Consider the following 23,976-nt stretch of genomic DNA (forward strand, 5'->3'; position numbering starts at 1 on the left):
AACAAGGATAATTTCTGAAGTGACATGCTACTTACATAATCTTGATCATACTATTGTAAAGCATATGAAATGAATGAAGTGATTCAAAGCAATGGTAAAGATAATTACTAAACAACTGAATCATATAGCAAAGACTTTTCATGAATAGTACTTTCAAGACAAGCATCAATAAGACTTGCATAGGAGTTAACTCATAAAGCAATAAATTCTTAATAGAAGGTTTTGAAGCAATACAAGGGAAGATATAAGTTTCAAAGAGCTTGCTTTCAACTTCAACATGTATATCTCATGGATAATTGTCAACACAGAGTAATATGATGAATGCAAATAAGCAAGTATGTAGGAATCAATGCACACAGTTGACACAAGTGTTTGCTTCTTAAGATAGAAAGAAGTAGGTAAACTGACTCAACATAAAGTAAAAGAAAGGCCCTTCGCAGAGGGAAGAATGGATTACTATTTTTGTGCTAGAGCTTTTATTTTGAAAACATATAAACAATTTTGTCAACGGTAGTAATAATTCATATGTGTTATGCATAAGACATCCTATAAGTTGCAAGCATCATGCATAGAATACCAATAGTGCTCGCACCTTGTCCTAATTAGCTTGGATTTCCATGGATTATCATTGCATTACATATGTTTCAACCAAGTGTCACAAAGGGGTACCTCTATGCCGCCTGTACAAAGGTCCAAGGAGATAGATCGCATTTGATTTCTCGTTTTTGATAGATCTCAACTAAGGACATCCATACCGGGACAACATAGAAAACAGATAATGGACTCCTCTTTAATGCATAAGCATTCAACAACAGATAATATTCTCATAAGAGATTGACGATTAATGTCCAAACTGAAACTTTCACCATGATACATGGCTTTAGTTAGCGGCCCAATGTTCTTCTCTAACAATATGCATACTCAAACCATTTAATCATGATAAATCACCCTTACTTCAGACAAGACGAACATGCATAGCAACTCACATGATATTCAACAAAGGTGTAATAGTTGATGGCGTCCCCAGAAACATGGTTACCGCTCAACAAGCAACTTATAAGAAATAAGATACATAAACTACATATTCTTTACCACAATATTTTTAAGGCTATTTTCCCATGAGCTATATATTGCAAAGACAAGGAATGAAATTTTAAAGGTAGCACTCAAGCAATTTACTTTGGAATGGAAGAAAAATACCACATAGTAGGTAGGTATGGTGGACATGAATGGCATAGGTTTTGGCTCAAGGTTTTGGATGCACGAGAAGAATTCCCTCTCAGTACAAGGCTTTGGCTAGCAAGGTTGTTTGAAACAAACACAAGTATGAACCGGTACAACAAAACTTACATAAGAACATATTGCAAGCATTATAAGACTCTACACTGTCTTCCTTGTTGTTCAAACACTTCACCAGAAAATATCTATACTTTAGAGAGACCAATCATGCAAACCAAATTTCAACAAGCTCTATGGTAGTTCTCCACTAATAGGTTTAAACCACATGATGCAAGAGCTTAATCATGATCTACTTGAGAGCTCAAAACAATTGCCAAGTATCAAATTATTCAAGACAATATGAGGCATTTTCTGTTTCCAACCAAATAGCAATAAATGCAGCAGCTTTTAACTTTTGCCATGGACATTAAAAGTAAAACGAAGAACACTAGTGTTCAATATAAAAAAGGCGGAGCGTGTCTCTCTCCCACACAAGCATGAATTTATTCAGAGAATGAAAATAACAAAACGAAAATAAAAGCATACGGACGTTCCAAGTAAAGCACATAATATGTGACGGAATAAAAATATAGTTTCACTAGAGGTGACCTGATAACTTGTTGATGAAGAAGGGGATGCCTTGGGCATCCCCAAGCTTAGATGCTTGAGTCTTCTTGAAATATGCAGGGATGAACCACGGGGGCATCCCCAAGCTTAGACTTTTCACTCTTTTTGATCATATTGTATCATCCTCCTCTCTTGATCCTTGAAAACTTCCTCCACACCAAACTCAAAACAATCTTATTAGAGGGTTAGTGCATAATCAAAAATTCACATGTTCATAGGTAACACAATCATTCCTAACACTTCAGGACATTGCTCAAAGCTACTGAAAGTTAATGGAACAAAGAAATCCATTCAACATAGCAAAAGAGGCAATGTGAAATAAAAGGCAGAATCTGTCAAAACAGAACAGTCCGTAAAGACGAATTTTTTAGAGGCACTTAACATGCTCAGATGAAGAAGCTCAAATTGAATGAAAGTTGCGTATATATCTGAGGATCACTCACGTAAATTGGCAGATTTTTCTGAGTTACCTACAGATAGGCCTACTCAAATTGGTGACAGCAAGAAATCTGTTTCTGTGCAGTAATCCAAATCTAGTATCAACCTTTATATCAAAGACTTTACTTGGCACAACAATGCAATAAAATAAATATAAGGAGAGGTTGCTATAGTAGTAACAACTTCCAAGACTCAAATATAAAACAAAATTGCTGTAGTAAAATAATGGGTTGTCTCCCATAAGCGCTTTCTTTATAGCCATTAAGATGGACTCAAGAATTTTAATGATGCTCACAAGAAATAAGAGTTGAAGCAAAGAGGGCATCAAAAAGCAAGTATGAAACAAATTTAAGCCTAACCCACTTCCTATACATAGGAATCTTGTACACAAATAAATTCATGTAGAGCAAAGTGACAAGCATAGGAAGATAAAACATAAGTAACTTCAAAATTTTCAGCATGTAGAGAGGTGTTTTAGTAACATGAAAATTTCTACAACCATATTTTCCTCTCTCATAATAATTTCCAGTAGCATCATGAACAAACTCAACAATATAACTATCACATAAAGCTTTCTTATCATGAGTCTCATGCATAAAATAATTACTACCCCCAACATAAGCATAGTCATTCTTATTAATTGTAGTGGGAGCAAATTCAACAAAATAGCTATCATTATTATTCTCATCACCATAATCATCAAATATAGGAGGCATAGTATAATCATAATAAACTTTATCCTCCATAGTAGGTGGCACCAAAATACCACTATCATTATAATCATCATAAATGGGAGGCAAAGTATCATCAAAGAAAATTTTCTCCTCCATGCTTGGGGGACTAAAAATATCATGCTCATCAAAACCAGCTTCCCCAAGCTTAGAATTTTCCATAGCATTAGCAACAATGGTGTTCAAAGCATTCATACTAATAACATTGCCATTAGCATGCATATAAAGTTCCATAGGTTTTTTAATTTTCTCTTCAAACACCTCATGTCCTAACTCAAGATAAATTTCATAAAGATCTCTATTTTGTTGTTGTTTTCCATTAAGCCTAACTAGTGAAATATAAAAACAAGAAACAAAAAGATATAATTGCAGGATCTAAAGGAAATAACTTCGAGCACTCACACACCAAGAATAAGCATAGGAAATAGCTTAGTAGTCGGAGGATGTGAATACCTTTTACCTTACCTCCAGAACGGCGCCTTTAAAAAATAGCTTGATGTCTATGCACGCTTCTATTCCTGTAGACAGTGTTGGGCCTGCAAGAGCAGAGGTTTGTAGAACAGCAGCAAGTTTCCCTTAAGTGAATCACCCAAGGTTTATCGAACTCAGGGAGGTAGAGGTCAAAGATATCCCTCTCAAGCAACCCTGCAATTACGATACAAGAAGTCTCTTGTGTCCCCAACACACCTAATACACTTGTCAGATGTATAGGTGCACTAGTTCGGTGAAGAGATAGTAAAATGCAAGTGATATGGATGAATATGAGTGGTAATAACAATCTGAAATAAATATGGCAGCAAGTAAACATGCAGTAGAACAGTAAATAAACAGAGATTCGATATTTGGAAACAAGGCCTAGGGATCCTACTTTCACTAGTGGACACTCTCAACAATGATAACATAATTAAATAAAGCTCTTCACTTGTGCTACTTTCTCACACTCTCTTGTTGGATAACAAACACCATTCATTGTGTAGGGCTATAAAAGCACACCTCAAGCCGGAGTAAACAAGCTCCACAACATCCGGAGTTCATATTTAAGTAACCTCTAGAGTGCATAATAGACCGTTGCAATTTAGACCGAGTACTAACATAGCATACACACTGTCAACAATAGCTATGAAAGGGGGAATAGATCGCATCAATACTATCATAGTAATAGTTAACTTCATAATCCATAAGAGATTACAATCATAACCTACGCCAAGTACTACATGATGCACACACTGTCAACATTACATCATGGAGGAGGAATAAAATACTTTAATAACATCACTAGAGTAGCACATAGATTAATAGTGATACAAAGCTCATGATCACATAAAGATCACACGGGAGAGAGAGATGAACCACATAGCTACCGGTAGAGACCTCAGCCTCGGGGGAGAACTACTCCCTCCTCATCATAGGAGACAGCAACGGCGATGAAGATGTCGGTGGTGTCGATGGAGATGACTTCGGGGGCAATTCCCCGTCTCGGCGGCGTGCCGGAACAGAGACTTCTGTCCCCCGAAACGGAGTTTCGCGATGGCGGCGGCGCCCCTGGAGTCTTTCTAGAGTTTCGTCGATTTTTGTAGGGTTTTTACGTCGTGAGGGATGATATAGGCGAAGAGGCGATGTCGGTGGAGCTAGGGGGTGGCCTCCCCATAGGCTGGCGCACCTGGGGGCCTGGCCGCGCCGCCCTGTGGTGTGGGGGCCCTGGGCCTCCTCTCCGTCTCCCCTTCGGTGTTCTGGTCCGTCTCGGTGAAATAAGATGTTTGGCTTTTGTTTCGTCGAATTCCGAGAATATTGCCCGAACAACCTTTCTGGAACCAAAAACAGCAGAAAACATGAACTGACACTTCGGCATCTTGTTAATAGGTTAGTTCTGGAAAATGCATAAAATCATTATAAAGTGTGAGCAAAACATGTAGGTATTGTCATAAAACTAGCATGGAACATCAGAAATTATAGATACGTTGGAGACGTATCAAGCAGCACGAGCAAGAAGATCCTGAATGTACTTTTCCTGAGAGATAGAAAAGCCATCAGAAGTGGAGGAAACCTCAATTCCAAGAAAATAGCGAAGAGAACCAAGATCAGCCATAAGAAACTGATCACGAAGACGAGCCTAGCTTGACAAAGGCAATATACTCAGGATCATCACTAGTAATGATCATATCATTGATAACCCACAAGTATAGGGGATCACAACAGTCTTCGCGAGAAGTAAAATCCAATTTATTAATTCGACACAAGGGGAGCCAAAGAATACTTGAAAGCCTTAACAGCAGAGTTGTCAATTCAGCTGCACCTGGAAACAGACTTGCTCGCAAGAGTTTATCAGTAGTAACAGTTTTATAGCAGTAGCAGTGGTGAAATATCAGCAGCAGTGTAACAAAGACAGCAGTAGTGATTATAGTAAACAACAGGATTAAAATATTGTAGGCATAGGGATGGATGAACGGGCGTTGCATGGATGCGAGAAACTCATGTAACAAACAAAGTAGGGCATTTGCAGATAGTAATAAAACAGTATCCAAGTACTAAACAATCCATAGGCATGTGTTCCATATTTAGTCGTACATGCTCGCAATGAGAAACTTGCACAACATCTTTTGTCCTACCAGCCGGTGGCAGCCGGGCCTCTAGGGAATCTACTGGAAATTAAGGTACTCCTTTTAATAGAGCACCGGAGCAAAGCATTAACACTCCGTGAACACATGTGATCCTCACATCACTGCCTTCCCCTCCGGTTGTCCCAATTTCTGTCACTTTGGGGCCTCGGGTTCCGGACAGCGACATGTGTATACAACTTGCAGGTAAGATCATAAAACAATGAATATCATCATGAAACAATAACATGTTCAGATCTGAGATCATGGCACTCGGGCCCTAGTGACAAGCATTAAGCATAACAAGTTGCAACAATATCATCAAAGTACCAATTACGGACACTAGGCACTATGCCCTAACAATCTTATGCTATTACATGACCAATCTCATCCAATCCCTACCATCCCCTTCAGCCTACAGCGGGGGAATTACTCACACATGGATGGGGGAAACATGGTTAGTCGATGGAGAGGTGTCGGTGGTGATGATGGCGATGATCTCCTCCAATTCCCCGTCCCGGCGGAGTGCCAGAACGGAGTTTCTGGTCCCGAGACGGAGTTTCGCGATGGTGGCGGTGTTCTGGATGGTTTCTGGTGACTCCAACTTCTCGTATCGCGTTTCTAGGTCGAAAGGGCTTATATAGGCGAAGAGGCGGCGCAGGAGGGTGCCTGGGGCCTCCTCACCATAGGCTGGCGTGGCCAGGCCTGGGGCCGCGCCGCCTTATGGTGTGGTGGCCCTCTGGCCCGCCTCCGACTCTCCTTCGGTGTTTTGGGGTCTTCCGGGAAAAATAAGATACTGGGTCTTTGTTTCGTCGAATTCCGAGAATATTGCCCGAACAGCCTTTCTGGAACAAAAAACAACAGAAAACAGGAACTGGCACTGTGGCATCTTGTTAATAGGTTAGTTCCGGACAACGCATAAAAACATTATAAAGTGTGAGCAAAACATGTAGGTATTGTCATAAAACAAGCATGGAACATCAGAAATTATAGATACGTTGGAGACGTATCAGCATCCCCAAGCTTAGTTCCTACTTGCCCTCGAGTAGGTAAACGATAAAAAGAATAATTTCTGTAGTGACATGCTACTTACATAATCTTTATCATACTATTGCAAAGCATATGAGATGAATGAAGTGACTCAAGGCAACGATCTATAGTTTGCTAACAAATAGATAACTTATAGCAAAACTTTTCATGAATAGTACTTTCAAGACAAGCATCAAAAAGTCTTGCATAAGAGTTAACCCATAAAGCAATAGATTCAAAGTAAAAGGCATTGAAGCAACACAAAGGATGATTAAGTTTCAGCAATTGCTTTCAACTTTCAACATACATATCTCATGGATAATTGTCAGCACAAAGTAATATGATGAATGCAAATAAGCAAGTATGTAAGAATCAATGCATAGTTGACACAAGTGTTTGCTTCTAAGATGGAAGGAAGTAGGTAAACTGACTCAACATAAAGTAAAAGAAAGGCCCTTCGCAGAGGGAAGCAGGGATTAAATCATGTGCTAGAGCTTTTCAAGTTTTGAAATCATAAAGAGAGCATAAAAGTAAAATTTTGAGAGGTGTTTGTTGTTGTCAATGAATGGTAGTGGGCACTCTAACCCCCTTGCCAGACAGACCTTCAAAGAGCGGCTTCCATGATGTAGTTTATTTTTATTTTTGGGTGACACTCCTTCCAACCTTTGCTTTCACAAGCCATGGCTAACCGAATCCTCGGGTGCCTTCCAACAATCACATACCATGAAGGAGTGTCTATTTATATTAGTTTTATTTAGATGACACTCCTCCCCACCTTTGCTTTCTCAAGCCATGGCTAACCGAATCCTCGGGTGCCTTCCAACATTTCACATACCATGGAGGAGTGTCTATTTGTGATTAATTGGGGCTGGGAACCCCATTGCCGGCTCTTTTTGCAAAATTATTGGATAAGCGGATGAAGCCACTAGTCCATTGGTGAAAGCTGCCCAACAAGATTGAAAGATAAAACACCACATACTTCCTCATGAGCTATAAAACATTGACACAAATAAGGGATGATAAATTTTGAATTGTTTAAAGGTAGCACATGAAGTATTTACTTGGAATGGCAGAAAAATACCACATAGTAGGTAGATATGGTGGACACACATGGCATAAGTTTTGGCTCAAGGTTTTGGATGCACGAGAAGCATTCCCTCTCAATACAAGGCTTTGGCTAGCAAGGTTATTTGAAGCAAACACAAGTATGAACCGGTACAGCAAAACTTACATAAGAACATATTGCAAGCATTATAAGACTCTACACTGTCTTCCTTGTTGCTCAAACACTTTTACCAGAAAACACTACAAGAAAAGTTGCCATGGCCGACGAAGTTGAAGTCGCGCCGTGGTTGCTGGTGTACCATGGCCGACGATTTTGGGTCCCTCCGTGGTGCATGTCAAAACTTTTTTTTTCTCGTTTTTGAGGCCACCTAGCCCAACGAAAGCGGCCAAAACGTCGCGTATGGTGGCCCGGGACGTGGTGCATCTCGAAATCTCGGGTTCGCCGGCCGAGTCAACGCAAATCCGCACCGCCGAGGGATGTAGGGCCCAGATGGCAGCCTCTCTGGCATTGTTTTTTTTCTCGATCGCGCCATCTCATTCAACGTTCTCCGATCGAGCCGTTTACGATGCAGGATCATGGGTCCCGCATGTCATCCTCTATGAACCAAAATTCTTTCTATTCTTGGATTTTTTTGACCCCCTGATTTCTGGCTACTTCCTTTTTCTTTTGATCCCTTGCCGCCTTGGAAACGTTGAGACCGCTGCTGCTAAATGGGACCCGCATGTCATCCTCTATGTGCAATCAACTTTCTTTTCTTGGAGTTTTTTTTGGCACCTCATATTTGGTCACTTGCCTTTTTTCGATCCCCGCCGCCTCTCAAACGGTGATACCGCTTCTGGTTAATGGGTCCCGCATGTCATCCTCTATGTACTATAAATCTTTCTTTTCTTGTATTTTTTTTGTCACCTTTTTTTTTGTCTACTTCCTTTTTCTTTCGATCCCCTGCCGCCTATCAAACGTTGATACCGCTGCTGCTAAATGGGACCCGCATGTCATCCTCTATGTACTATAAAACTTTCTTTTCTTGGATTTTTTTGGCACCTCATATTTGGTCACTTGCCTTTTTCTTTCGATCCCCTGCCGCCTCTCAAACGGTGATACCGCTGCTGCTAAATGGGACCCGCATGTCATCCTCTATGGACTATAAAACTTTCTTTTCTTGAATTATTTTTGGCTCCGATATTTGGTCACTTGCCTTTTCTTTCGATCCCCTACCGCCTCTCAAATGCTGAGACCGCTGCAGCTAAATGGGACCCGCATGTCATCCTATATGAGCAATCAACTTTCTTTTCTTGGAGTTTTTTTGGCACCTCATATTTGGGCACTTGCCTTTTTCTTTCGATCTCATGCCACGTTTGAAACGTTGAGGAACCCGCAGCTCATGGGACCCGCATGTCATCCTCTATGTACTATAAAAGTTCATTTTCTTGGTTTTTTTCACCCTCTGATTTTTGGCAATTTCTTTTTTCTTTTGATCCCTGCCGCCTCTCAAACGGTGATACCTGTCGCTAAATGGGACCCGCATGTCATCCTCTATGTACTATAAAACTTTCTTTTCTTGAATTATTTTGGCTCCTCATATTTGGTCACTTGCCTTTTTCTTTCGATCTCATGCCATGTTTGAAACGTTGAGGAACTCTTGGCTCATGGGACCCGCATGTCATCCTCTATGTGCTATAAAAGTTTATTTTCTTTATTTTTTTTCACCCTCTAATTTTTGGCTATTTCCTTTTTCTTTGATCCCCGCCGCCTTGGAAACTTTGGGTAAGCTTGACTCATGGGACCCGCATGTCATCCTCTATGTACAATCAACTTTCTTTTTCTTTTGATCTCAAGCCGCATTTGAAACGTTGAGACCGCTGCTAAATGGGACCCGCATGTCATCCTCTACGTACAATAAAGTTTCTTTTCTTGGATTATCTTTGGCTCCCGATATTTTGTCACTTGCCTTTTTCTTTCGATCTCATGCCGCCTTTGAAACGTTGAGTAAGCTGCTGGCTCATGGGTCCCGCATGTCATCCTCTCATAACAAAAAAAGTTTTCATTCTTGGATTTATTTTTTACCCCTAATTTCTGGCTATTTGCCTTTTTCTTTTGATCTCCGCCCCTCTCGAAACGATGAGAACGTCATGTTGGCAGGTCGGTCCCACATGTCATCCTCTATGAACAATAAAAGTTTCCTTTGATGGATTTATTTTGAACCCCTAATTAATTTCTGGATATTTCCCCCGCCGCCTTTGGAATCGTTGGAGGATGTCGCCGCATCATGGGTCCCGCATGTCATCCTCTCGTAACGGTAAATGTTTATTTTCTTGGATTTTGTTGACCAAACGATTTTTGGCTTATTTTTTCTTTCGATCATGTGCAGCCTTTAAAACGTTGAGGACGTCAGCGCTCCACGGGTCCCACATGTCAACCTCTATGAACAATAAACGCCGAGGATGCTTTGCCTCATGGGTCCCGCATGTCATCCTCTCGTAACGAAAATGTTTCTTTTCTTGGATTTTTTACCAACAGATTTATGGTTTATTTTTCTTTCCATCCCCCGCCGCCTTTAAAACGCTGATTTACGCTCGTTGGCTCATGGGTCCCCGATGTCAGCCTCTCCGTACAAGAAACATATGATATCTTGAGTATATAGCAGACAATAAAGTAGGTATTGCGCTCTGAGCTAGTTCAAACGGATAATTAAATCTTTATTTTTACATAAACAAACTTATATGTTGAATCTCCTTGTTTTTTTGTCTTTGCGAAGCATAGGACTTTCCTGTTTTTTTAGAAAATTCGGAACTTTCCTGTTTTGGAGTGGGCTGAAATTGTACGAGTCAAAATGCCAAGCAGGATAGTTCAAGGCCCAGATGTCCAGATGCAGCCCAATTGAAATCTTTCTTCTTGGATTTTTTCACCTCGATTTCTCGGCTACTTCATTTTTCTTTTGGTCTCCGTGCGCCTTGGAAACGTTGAGACCGTCGCTGCAAAATGGGACCCGCATGTCATCCTCTACGTACAATAAAATTTCTTTTCTTGGATTATTTTTGGCTCTGATATTTGGTCACTTGCCTTTTTCTTTCGATCCCGTGCAGCCTCTCAAACGGTGATACCGTCGCTAATTGGGACCTGCATGTCATCCTCTATGTACAATCAAGTTTCTTTTCTTGAATTATTTTTGGCTCCCGATATTTGGTCACTTGCCTTTTCTTCTTTCAATCTCATGCCACGTTTGAAACGTTGAGGAACTCAATGGCTCATGGGACCCGCATGTCATCCTCTATGTACTATAAAAGTTCATTTTCTTTGTTTTTTTTCACCCTCCGATTTTTGGCTATTTCCTTTTTCTTTTGATCCTCGCCGCCTTGAAACGTTGAGTAAGTCGCTAGCTCATGGGACCCGCATGTCATCCTCTATGTCCATCAACTTTATTTTCTTGGATTTTTTTGACCCCTAATTTCTCGGCTACTTTCTTTTCTTTTGATCTCAAGCCGCATTTGAAACGTTGGGACGCTGTCGCAAAATGGGACCCGCATGTCATCCTCTATGTAAATAAAGTTTATTTTCTTGGATTATCTTGGGCTCCGATATTTTGTCACTTGCCTTTTTCTTTCGATCTCATGCCGCCTTTGAAACGTTAAGTAAGTCAGCTGGCTCATGGATCCCGCATGTCATCCTCTACGAACAATAAAAGTTTCCTTTCTTGGAGTTATTTTTTACCCCTAATTTACGGCTATTTGCCTTTTCTTTTGATCTCCGCCCCTTTGAAACGATGAGGACGCTGTTGGCAGGTCGGTCCCACATGTCATCCTCTATGAACAATAAAACTTTCCTTTGATGGATTTATTTTGAACCCTAATTAATTTCTCGATATTTCCTTTTTTTCATTTGATCCCCCGCGCTTGGAATCGTTGAGGATGTCAGCCCTCATGGGTCCCGCATGTCATCCTCTCTAACGGTAAATGTTTATTTTCTTGGATTTTGAATACCAAATGATTTTTGGCTTATTTTTTCTTTCGATCTCCGCCGCCTTTAAAACGTTGAGGACGTCAGCTGCTCACGGGTCCCACATGTCAGCGTCTAACATTAAACGCCGAGGATGTCGCCTCATGGGTCCCGCATGTTATCCTCTCAGAACGAAAATGTTTCTTTTCTTGGATTTTGTACCAACAGATTTTTGGTTTATTTTTTCTTTCCATCCTCGCCGCCTTTAAAATGTTGACGATTTACGCCGCCGGCGCATGGGTCCCCGATGTCAGCCTCCCCGTATAAGAAACATGTGATATCTTGATTATTTTGCAGACAATAAATGCAGTGTATTTTGCTCGAGCTATTGCAAAGGGATAAATTAAATTTTTATTTTTACATAAACAAACTTATATGCTGAATCTCCTTGTTTTTTTTGTCTTTGCGTAGGCATAGGACTTTCCCTGCTTTGGAATGGGCTGAAATTGTACGAATCAAAAGGCGTCAGTGGGATAGTTTGAAGGCCCAGGATGGCCGAAGCAGCCCAATTGAAATATTCCTTTTCTTGGATTTTTTGACACCCTTATTTCTCGGCTACTTCCTTTTTCTTTTGGTCATGTGCCGCCTTGGAAACATTGAGACCGGCTTTGCAAAATGGGACCCGCATGTCATCCTCTATGTACAATAGAAGTTTCTTTTCTTGGATTATTTTTGGCTCTGATATTTGGCACTTGTCTTTTTCTTTCGATCTAATGCCGACTTTGAAACCTTCAGACCGGTGCTGCAAAATGGGACCCGCATGTCATTCTCTATGCACAATAAAGTTTCTTTTCTTAGATTATTTTTGGCTCCTGATATTTGGTCACTTTCCTTTTCCTTTCGATCTCATGCCGCCTTTGAAACGTTGAGGAAGCTGGCTCATGGGTCCCGCATGTCATACTCTATGAACAATAAAGTGTCCTTCATTGGATTTATTTTTACCCCTAATTTCTGGCTATTTACCGTTTTCTTTTGATCCCCCGCCCCTTTGAAACGATGAGGACGCCATCGGCAGGTCGGTCCCACATCCTCTATGAACAATAAAAGTTTCCTATGATGGATTTATTTTTGACCCCTTTTGATCCCCTCGCCGCCTTGGAATCGTTGAGGATGTTTCTTGCCTCATGGGTCCCGCATGTCACCTCTCGAACGGTAAATGTTTCTTTTCTTGGATTTTTTTACCAACTGATTTTTGGCCTTTGTCTTTCTATCTCCGCCGCCTTTAACACGTTGGGGACGCTCACGCTCAGTGGGTCCCACATGTCGCCTCTATGAACAATAAACCTTTTGTTTGATTTATTATTGACCCATAATTTCTTGGTATTTGCCTTTTTCTTTCGATCTCATGCCGCCTCGAAACGTTGAGACGCCGTCGGCTCATGGGTCCCCGTCACCTCTATGAACAGAAAAGTTTCCTTTGTTTGATTTATTTTTGACCCTAATTATCGGCTATTTGCCTTTTTTTATCCTCGCCGCCTTTGAAACTAAGAGGACGCTGCTGGCCCATGGGTCCCACATCTCAGCCTCTCTCGAACGATAAACCTTTCCTTTCTTTTTTTTTCGATCCCGTGCCGCCTTGGAAAATGTGAGACCGCTTCAAAAACGGGACCCATATGTCATCCTCTATGTACAATAAAAGTTTCTTTCCTTGATTATTTTTGGCACTGATATATGGTCACTTGCCTTTTTTTTCGATCCCCTGCCGCCTTTGAAACATTGAGGACGCCATTGGCTCGTGGGTCCCACATGTCAGCCTCTATGAACAATAAACATTTCATTTCTTGGATTTATTTTTGACCGCTGATTTCTGGGAACTTTGCTTTTTCTTTCGATCCCTTGCCGCCTTTGTTAAAGTTGAGGACGCTGCTGCAAAATGCGTCCCACATGTCAGCTTCTCTGTACGATAATTGTTTCCTTTCTTGGATTTTTTTCCATGGCTGGCCGATGGGTCCACGATGTCAGCCTCTATGTACAAGCAATATGTGATTTCTCGATATGTTTTAACCCGAGATATGTAGGATACTTGCTTTTTTCGATCCCTTTTGTTTGTCTTTACCTTCAAATGTTGAGGGGCGCTACTGGCAAATGGGTCCTGCTCTAGCATTCGCACCTCAAGGAAAAACTGAAATATTGCCAATTCATTGGTTTTTCGTACTCCATGCACATAATCCATACTAACCGTTGATCCGGGTTTTAGTTCAACTTAATTAGTTCAAATTTGATCTACGAGGAAGTATGTAATATATTTTGGGTTCACAACACTACACTTGTTAACAACAATCTGATGAAGAGGTTTGTCATTTTTTTTAAACTACAAATACACTCTAAGATCTTGCAAACTGATAGAATAAATCTTGGAACTTTAAATAATTTATGAAAATTTTGAAATCAACTATATGAATATATCAAAATATAGAGCCCATGTAGATGCGCATACTGGCTATGCGCATTTAAAAAAGAATCATAATCATAATTGATAAGAAATAAAAATAACTTTATATTTAGAATCTCGTTTTCTTGAGTGCCCAACATAGGATCTCCGAGTTTAAATTAGGAAGGGCCCCAATGGCATGAGCTCGGAGGCCCATTAAATGTTTTTGGATTGTTATCGCCAAGCAAGCAGGTGACATCAATCACCATGTACATGGCGGCGTGCACCCAAAAGTACAAACAATTGGCCCATGAAGGGAAGGTAGTACTTTTTTTATTGGGAAGGTTGTCCTGGCCAACCCAAAAAAAAGTTGGTGCTACATGGGGTAGCACTTGAACCCGTAATGAGACCATGAACAAGACATATGCTACATGCTACAAAGATTTAGTTCTTAGCTATCTATTTTCGATCCAACGTCCAAATCTACAAGTCAACCAACTGTTCATCCGTATTGCCGATGTCAAGGCACTGGATCCTCGGACGCTTGAACCCATGATCGTTCATCGAGGGTTGCCTATTTGCGCATAATATGTTTTGTCACGGGCACTTCACTAGTTTGTGCAAAACATATCCAATATAGGATTAGAAAAAAAAACACGTTTTTTTATTTACGGAAACAACAAGTAACATCTCATGTTCATCACAATCCAGCCAACATAAGCACATAATAATTAATAGTACAACTAGAGAGGCTGTACATATAAATAAGGTTTGTCAAGCTTCATGCACTAGCCAACGCAACCAAAAGTCCGAACCGATGGAAAGGGCTAGGCAATCCACTTATACATCTCAACACCCCTCCTCACGTGTGACCGGAAGAAGGGAAGAGGTCAACACAAGGAGACTCTCAAGAGGCATATACGTGGACTCGAGGAGGGCAACGGAGGGCAGCACCAATTTTTAGGATAAATTACGAAAGCTGTGTCTCGAACTCGAGACCCCGGGCTCGATACCATGCCAAGCTTCATACACAAGCCAACGCAACCAAAAGTCCGAACTAATGGAAAGGGCTAGGCAATCCACTTATACATATCAACATCCCCCTCACATGTGACCACAATCCAAAGAATGGTACCATCATGTTCACCACAATACATCATCATTATACTACGTAACATTTGTAAGACAACTTAATACAGCTGTGATTCATTTTGTTGCCCCAAATGATGGGTGATAACCTGAACACCATATAACCTTCTCACAAAGAATTGTAACCAAATATGAGCACCTGCAATGATTTGGTGTCAATCTTCTTGAAGGTCGTGAGGTATCCTACCTTCAAGTCATGTGCTTTGACAAACTCTCGCCATCCCGCGTCCATTAAAACATTGCCATCTTGTTGCTTCAGTCCACAATCCAGGTGCATGCAAGTGGACATCTTCAAAGTTGATGGACTCGGACACCCACCGTAAAACCAGGGTAGAACACGACGGGGATGGTAATCACCTCTAACTCCGATGTACATAGTACCTTGCGTAAGCCGTCGCGTATTCTCCTCCTCGATGCGCCTAAACACCTTGCACGCTGGGGCTGGCTCTACAGATGTCTCCTTCCATGATAAGCTCTCTCCAAGCTTGAGCTTCTTGTTTGAACACCGCAAAAAAGAGGCCTCAATTAGATAATGCCTCTAGCTTCGACCGTAATTCCAAGCAAATGCATAATCAAAGGCACCTAGCAAAGTCAGCGGATCATTGTTCTTATCGAACACACGATCCCGAACAATAAGCTTCAATCTAGCTAGGCTGATATGTACAACCTTGTATCATCAAATTATTCAAAGATAGTGTATCATTGTATCGCAGAAGCCAAATCGATATAAATAGTAGCTATGAGAATAGAAATCAAGCTAGCATGAGCCATGCATGCTTGCTGGCTAGGTCTAGCATCGCAGTAATGCATCTTCAGTTCATCATCCGCCAAGACAGATTGACCAAGCAAACAAAAAAATCAGCGATCGGCCTAAAGAGTCCATAAGCCGTACATGCATGCTCGGTGTCCTCATATGTGATTATCGGCCGTGGATTGACCAATATCATATTTGAACGATTATTATTGCACACATTAGATCCGGTCCCAACCTAGCTAGCATGCGTGCATGTGTAGCCCAGTCTTTACCAGAGGATTAATATATACACCGGATGAGAGAAATAGTCTATATCAAACAATGCTAAGCAACCGGCAATACAAATTAGATATAATAAAGATGTGACCGGCAACCCTAGTGATTTGGGGAAACATACCGCCATTGCAGCCATGGACCGAGAGAATCGGGGATGCCGCGCCGCCTTAGTGGAGTTTTTAGGTGCGACGTCGCCGCATCCGTAGAGGACGCGAGTCCAAGCCGCGTAGTCCGAGCGGTGGTGGACGCCGTGGTGTAGGGAGAGGACTCGTGGGAGATGGACGGCGAGGGATCCGAGGAGATCTCGAACATGAGGGGGCTGTGAGAAATCGAGAATGATACATCAGCAAGGGAATAAATGTGCGTGTCCCCCGGTCAAAAAAAATGCGCGTTTCTTGGAGTGAACGGCCAGTCCGGGCAGAATCCACACGTAAAACTTCACCCGGCGGGTCATCGGGCTTTATCAAGATCTGGTGGGGCCCGGACCTACATACCAGCTGAGACAGGTCGTGTGGGTTATGATCCGATCAGTGTGCACACGAAATTGCATTCGTAGCTAAGGGCCTCGGACTACGTTGTACTATACAAGATATCCGTTTCTTTTGGTAAAATGAAAACGATACTCCATCCGATCCTCATTACTTGATGATAAAATGGATGTCTCTACAACTAATATGTGTCTAGATACATCTATATGAGAGCGTCTGTGTTTGTAATGTGTATCTCAAAAAAATGGATCGGAGGGAGCATTAAGAGGTGTCAAAAACTGCAAACAAACATGGATGTAAGCATAGCGATGTATTAAACCAAAGGCGTAAAATACCTTTATATCTCGACCATGTAACAATGAATATGAGAAGTTTTGGGGTTTGACCATCCGCACTTGTGTTTGCTACAATCGTTCGCTACAATCAGATCAAAAAATTGGTCACTTTTACACTTCCTAAAATAAAATGTATTTTTCCCTGAGATTTTACAAGCTCGTACAAGAAAGCATTGACTACATATGGGATATATCACATTTACACTTACAAATCTATGAATATTTCAAAATGTTGAGCTCCATGTAGCTAGGTATAATACAAATCATCAGACCGTACATTAAAACTACCGCAAAGATATCACAAGAAATTAAAATAAAATAAAACATGTCTAATATATACTATATTAGCTAATTAACAAAGTCTCATCACAAGTTGTATCTGATCCCCAGCTCAGCTTAATACAAAAACCAAGTTCAAGATGAACATCAAACAGGGCACTACCCCAGGTCCAAAAGCAGCATCTAGTTAATTCAATAAAATATTGAGGTGTTTCGATCCCCTCTTCCTAAAAGCACCGCAGATCATGCATGCAACTAAGGGTGATCAAGACAAAATATTACCCTCTGGGTGGAGGTGTTACAAATCGTAGATCAACACATTCATCAAGGAAGTGTCTTTCACCTCGAAGACGAGAATGTCATCGAGCTGCAGCTTCATGCGCCTCTCCAAACCCGAACCAACCATCCTTCAAGACCAGCTCACCCCCGGTACTCATCGATGTGCACATACCAGGCGCAGCCTACGCTGCCTTGAGCTTGATAGGCCTGGGAAGAATCCCTTTGACATTGCTTGAATTCTCTCGGGGATGACCAACATATACATGTCATCGTTGCCATCCAGCTTGCACATAGAAGCGAGGGCCGAGGAGGGTCCGCCGAGTGACCAACCCGTTTAGGGCGGCCTTTCCCTCACCCTTTTAATATAAAACGTTGAATTGCCGCATCACGCCTGCCCGTCACCTTTTGGCTTTTTGGCTAGTGAGTTTCTTTGAATTCTGAACTCGGGGGTGCAGAGGACATGTACAATCGACAAATTCTAAGACGTAGTTGCTCATTGACGTTGGAGCGAGTTTGCTTCTGCATCTAGTTAAGCACGGTATATATCAATCAACAAAGATATAAATCAGAACGTAACATACATGGAGAAAATGCATCTAGCTATCTCTTTAATTAGTTTGCACAAAATCTAGCAAAGCAAGACAATTTGATTTTACAGGTATCGAGCAAGCTTTCAGACTTTCAAACAGGTAACATGGAGCATATATTTGTATGTTCAGATCGCCAAACCCTGCTCGTGATGGATACTATTACTTAACATCTTTTTTTGCCGTAACTAGTACTTAACATCTACTGCTTCCCGTCATTAAAAAAACATTTGCGTAAGAATACTAGTTTCCCATCATTAAAGAAAAAAGAACTTGTTTAAAAACCCCAACTATCATTGACTACTTACACCTGCATCCTAGTGAGTTCAGACAACTTACAGCCACTTTTGGTGGTGCCGCCATCGGAGAAGACCGTGCCGCGGGGTTGGGGTCACAGAATGAGAAGTTGGTGCCGCCGCCAGGAAATCAAAGGTTTGAGCCAGATGAAAGCTTCAAATGGAGAAGAAAGTACCGCGAGAGATGGAACCGACGCTGCCAAAGGGTAAGAAACGGATGTACTCGTAGATCCTTCTCTAGTCACGATCTGGATAGAAGAGATCGGACGCCCATCAAGCCGGAGGATGCGGTGGATCAAATCGGCTGAGTTCAGAAATATCGGCGATGTTCATCCGTGTGTCGGTGGCGTTACCGCTGTGCAGCCGCCGGTGGAGGGAGGAGGCGAGCCGCTCATGGCAGTCATTAGTGTAAAAGAGGTGAAGTAGGTGGGAGAGATAGAGGGTTCGGGACCTGAAGTAATTGTAGTCTCGCTTCTCTCATTTTTACAAGCATGCGTCCTCGTGCAGATTTTTTTAGATGCGTACTCAGTCGCTTTGTCAAACCAGGGCCTCAATGAAGCCCGCTTAACTATTTCTCCGCTAAAAGCGCACTATAGCATATCTAGAGGGTCCACGCTTAGTAATTTTGCATCGGGCCGTGGCGCTATTTGCTAAACAAAGATGCTATATCGCCCTACTTCATAGTGTTAGCGCGCTATTTTTTCAGTGCAAGTTGCTTTCACTTTTTCGTGGTGATGAACTACAACTGTTGGTTCCACTTCTAAGTCAAGATAATATCGCTCATGCTAATATGTTTTAATAAATAATTTATACTATGTTGTTGCCTTGTGAAATGTTGATGTTAGCCTTCTAAAATACTTGAGATCTATTTCTATATGTGGTTATGTATGTATGATTCAGTCACTTTTGGACTATATATATCTATTCGCTCTAGTAAAATTATTTATTTTTAGGCTATATTTAGTATTATTTTGAAAATGCTATTTAAAATATACCACACTATTACCACGATATAGCTCATATCGCTTGAAGGAGGCTGTCGCTAATTCATTTAACACGCTATTTTAAACATTGGTTAAGACGCGTTTGGCGGCTCGCATCCAAAGCTGGTGGGGAAATATCGTATCCAAGTGCTTAAAAGATTGCAACTTTTAGCAGGAAAACATTAGGGCACGTCCAACACAGGCGCCATCGCAAGGGGCATGAAACTCTTTTCACTAAATTCTAGCTACAAGACTGAACCAACAGAAGTCGGGCCTGCCATCGGCAATTAGCGCTGTAAGGAGAGTACCTGGAGGATTTTACAATCTTTTCACATTCATTTGTTCTCTATTAGCGCCATATAGTATATAGCATTGTAATGCCCTTATACTCCTCTCAACATTAAAAAAAAGGTGTGCATATACTAATAATAGTTGCTGAAATGAAACTAAAAATAAACAGACATGCACGGTTTACGAAGGATGGAAATACAGAGTTCATCACCATCCGTTTAAATAAGATTAGATTACTTCAATGTGGGCTACATACACACTAAAATGAGTAAACAGACACACTGAAATGGGTCAAGGTATATAAGATTCAGAAAAAGGAAGAGCATATTAAGATACGGAACAAAGTTACTGAATTGTTCAAATATATCGTACAAAAAGATTATTTTCTCCAGAAAGATTCATGGCTCAGTTTAGGGTTGCATCAACATGCGGATATTTTTCAGATCAGGCTTAAACCACATTGTCGCCTGTCGGGGAAATCCCCAACCTTCTTTTGGAAGGGTGATAACTCCCATGAGCTCATTTTCCCCTTGCTGCAGGTTACAACGACAAATACAACTAAATGCTGGTTCCCGAAATGCATAGTACGCGATGTAAACACAATTTGACCTCATGAATGGAGTCAATTGCCATCATTTATCTTGAGGTTCATTGGATAATTCAGTCCAATGAACAGTAGAGTGTGTGCCAAGGCTGTCAACTCGACTCCAATTGGGTCCAATCAGGCATAGATCTTTCTCAAAAATATGTATGACAGCGGCAGGACACCTCCGCAGGATAAGGCCATTACCATCATGCAGTAACTTCCGCAGCTCAAGGTGATCATTGCTAGGTAGCTACCGATCTTCATGGATGATGATCAAGGGCTTGCCATCGGGCTGATCGAAATAAAAACCATCTCGCTAAATGGATCCTCCATCGGTGATGGGATCACGAATGGCAGGGCAAGGTGTGCATCTCAAGATTATAAATGGAGACCAAAAAAAATTAGTGTTTGAATGGCTCAGAAGACAATAATACCAGAGCTACAACTTCACATTTGTAGGATCAAATGGAAGATGCAGTCATTATACTTGTATAAAAACTCGAAGAAATAAAATTGTTCCCATTTGAGATGTATGTTAATTACACTCATATTCATTGATGGTAGATACATGTCTCAACCTTATCTGATCCATGATTGTAAAGCTTTGAGTACATCGAATATTCAAATAAATTGAAAGTTTGTATGCATCAATTGATGAAGAGGCCAGTGGCTAAGCTCCTTATTCATATTCGACAAGAGCATGCAAAAGAATTCAATTCAGGAATGCATTCATATACCGCAATAATCTGGTTTGGGTTGACAGATTAGTGCAATCGCATATAGTACTTGTAATTCGCTTGTAGCAATGGTTCATCAAGTTTGGATAATTAAATGGTGCACAGTCATTTGAAAGGTGAAAAAAATCTTATTGAGCAATTAGTTAATTCAGTTACAATATATCATGAATGCGCTTGATATTAAAATTTATTGCGAAGTATATCATATGGATTGAAGAATTACGCCCGTGATTGATCCCAGCAATATGTGGTGCCGGTCCACCCATCCACCGCAACAATGAAGCCGTTGTGCTCGATGGCGCCACCGTAATCTACACCCCAACTAGCAAGAGAGAATAACTCTCCACTCCTGGCTACCATTAGCCAGGTAAGCGAGTCCAGAATTGAATAGAGCGATGAGCTTGTAATCTGAGTAATGTCCAGCTTTTGTGGGCACTTCGCAAATTACAATCTTCAACAAAACATGGCACGCCCATATGTCATGTACCTTTCGTGAGGCAAGTCGGGGAAGCTAATCCATTCCTCCCGAAAAATGTTGCAAGTTTCCGACGATGGTAGGGAGATTTCTTGGTGCGTGTAGATGTTCGCGAGGAACCAGCTTCCCACCACTATCCACGCCGGGCGATCCAGCCGCCGTTCATGCCAACCCAGAATCTATTGTCCATGAATCGGCAGGATGGTCGCGCCAGGATGGTCGAGGGGCACAACGTGGTACACCGTGTGGTGCGCACTACTATCATCATAGTGCCAATGGGCGTAATCGTGCATCGCCAAGCGTGGTCCATCCCAATGGTGTAGATTCATGTTGTCGGCGACATGGCGGCACGGCTTTGGAGCATGCGGCCAGCCGGACGCTCGATCAGAACGTCCAGACTCTGGGCAATGAGATTGAACAGCTCGCGGGGAGTTTCCACGCCGCCATACGGCTGGTCGTTGCTCGATGCCGCCATGGAGACGTAGATGGATTTAAGAGGGCGGAAGCAAGTATGTGTGATTGGAGATTTGTAGGAGAGTCGAGCGGGAAGGGAGGAGTGCTGCGGTTCGCGGAGGGGTGAGGAGAGAAAGCTATGCAAATGGGAGATCTAGAGGATGAAAAATTTGGTTAGCAGCGCTTGGCGAGTGGAGAACGATGATGGAAGTGGAGAGCCAAGGATGGAAACAATGGAGGTGAAGAGTAGGAGTGGATATGACTTTTTTTATTCTTCAAATAGTCAGATCGATGCGCCGAGTAAAACTTCGGCTAGGATAGCATGCCACTACGTCCCGGTGCAAGTTCATCGTCTCCACAAAATAGTTTGACCACGTAAATGGTTTCTTTATTAGTACAAAGATAACTTAATTTTTTCGAACAATATATACTAATCCATTTAATATACTCACTCCGATTCATATTACTTGTCAAAATGATATGGATGAATCTTGAACTAAAATGTGTCTAAATATATCCATATTATAGTCTACTAATATGAATCGGAGTTTGTTTGGTTCAAAGGATTTCTAAAGGTATCTTGTACGGAGTAGGATTTTTACACATAGGGTTTTTTCCTATAAAGCTTGCTTGATTCAAAGGATTGAGAACCCTCCAAAATACCTATGGATTGCTTTCTCTACAATCCTATCTCTTGGTAATATTGCTATGTGTCTATAACAACTATGAAATGAACTCAATCTCAATAGAAATTTCCTTTGTCTTTCCTAATCAAACAACTAGTTATTTTATGTCTTCGCTTACAAATTAAGATAATTTTTAGGTTATAGGTAATCATCGAGCTTATGTGATCATCTTTTATGATCAAACTTACTTGATCACCATGGAGGCGCAAAGCGACTAAAGGAGCAGTGGTGTGCATTAATACGGCCGCATGGGGAAGGCACAAATTTGAGCTGACGATGAGACGACGCCAAAGATTGGCCTAGGGGAACCGTCGCCACCATTAATAAAAGCTATCCCTTTGGGCACCATGTCTCCCATCACTCGTGGTCACCGCAGCATGTGGGTTACGGATGGATGGGCTGGGAAGCCGGACAGTAAAAACATGACAACCAGGGGGAAATGAATAAAAATAATACAAAGTCGAAAATATTTCGAAAAATAAACTTTGTAAGAAACTCCATGCGTTTAGAAAATGCGAAGGTAATATGTTGAAACACGTCTAGACCACGCCTAGAACCACCGTCCCAAAGCTTAAGGATTAAATTGATTTTTTCAAAGTCAAACTAAGTTAAGTTTGACTAAGTTTTTACCAAAAGCATTAATATGCAAGATACAAAATCAATATTATTAGATAGAAAATAAATTATATTTTCATATGGTGTCTACAAAATATTATATGTGCTGATAGATTCTTTTAAGAGTTTTGTTGAACTTTACTTGGTTTGACTTTTCAAGATAAATATACTAAGCTTTAAGCATTGGAACGGAGGTATTTTTCTAAGCACCTACATGTCTTTAGAAGACAAAAGAAAACATGGAGTAAGGTTGTTTTTTGTGCAAAAGTTTACGTCAAAATCTGGTTATTTGTGTAAAAGAATCTCAAATTGTGTTATGTGCAAAAACCGCACCAACAAGTGGTGGTATGTGCAATTTCCTCCGTCACACAAAAGGCAAGCTATTGATACATACTTAATTGTGAATAATTACAAAAGTAGTAGGCAACTAATAAGCGCACATGATTAAACTCAAGCTATGCGAGATCTTCACCACCGAAGTCGCTCTCGCGCCTCTCTAGCATTGAAAATCACGCGTTCATGACTTCCATCAAAGAGACAAGCTGAGCTTTGATCCGTTCTCCCAGATGAATGGCCTCGTCACAACTCCTACGAGCACAAAGTGCCGTGATCTCATCCACTTCTAGGAAAGACACCGCTT

The sequence above is a fragment of the Lolium perenne genome, chromosome 5 (genome assembly GCF_019359855.2).
Source record: "Lolium perenne isolate Kyuss_39 chromosome 5, Kyuss_2.0, whole genome shotgun sequence".
NCBI classification, from domain to species: Eukaryota; Viridiplantae; Streptophyta; class Magnoliopsida; order Poales; family Poaceae; genus Lolium; species Lolium perenne.